This window comes from Vitis riparia, chromosome 13, assembly GCF_004353265.1.
Source record: "Vitis riparia cultivar Riparia Gloire de Montpellier isolate 1030 chromosome 13, EGFV_Vit.rip_1.0, whole genome shotgun sequence".
Classification (NCBI taxonomy): Eukaryota; Viridiplantae; Streptophyta; class Magnoliopsida; order Vitales; family Vitaceae; genus Vitis; species Vitis riparia.
This window is the reverse complement of record NC_048443.1, coordinates 18,616,448-18,617,379: the sequence shown is the minus strand read 5'-3', so window position 1 is coordinate 18,617,379 and position 932 is coordinate 18,616,448.

Below are 932 nucleotides of genomic sequence, written 5' to 3'. Positions count from 1 at the left end.
GAAGATAATATATGACTTATTTTAAGTTTTGAAAAGAATATTCAACCCTAATAATTTGTCTTTTAATTGACTCTAAGTTGTGTTTAAAAAAAAGTAGGTAAAAACAAAATAAGATAAAAATAAAAATGAATAAATAAATTAATAAATTACGAAGATTAGAGGCTTAAAGATTTATTTAGAATTAAAGCAACCCAATGGGCTAACTCAATGCGGAAATGGGCCATGAGGGTGACTGGCATGGAGAGCATGAGGGCCTCCATCAACATGCTTGGGCTGGGCTCCAACTCAAGCCCAAATCCGTCACCTTAGGCAAGCCCAAAAAAGTGTCTAAAAAAAATTTCAAATGCAAGCATTTAACTTATTCAAAACTCATCAAGCCCATCTTGCAGGTCGTGCCCATGCATTTCTATCCCTAACTCCCCACTTTTTGATCCCCTTAGGCCTTTCCCTCACCACCGATGGAGCACCTCTCATGCACGAGAGCATTAAGAAGGCTCAACGTTGCTGGTCGGCGAGGACATCTGGGATCTTGGCCTCCATCTTTTCTTCTTCGTTTCTGGGCTCGATGTGGCTACACCTACAGATGGCGGCATCGGCATGGATCTCAGTGCTGGGGAGATGGTCGACTGGAATGGCGCGGGCTCCCATGGTTCGTCCAACGGCTCCGTTAATGGCTGTTATCGCCACCACCAATCCAAGTCAACCACTGCGAGTTGCCTCAACATCTTTCACGAGCTTAACAATAAGATTGTCATGTAGGTGGCGGCCAAAATGATGAGGGTGAAGCTGCATGTTTCTTTTCAAAACCACGTGGAAGAACGTCTTCAGCTGCTAGCCTTTTAGATTTTGCAAGGATTGAGAGTGGCAGAGGAAGGGAACCGCCGCTTGGTAGCTGCCCATTTCCCAGCCATAGAAGAAGGCTCACACATAGA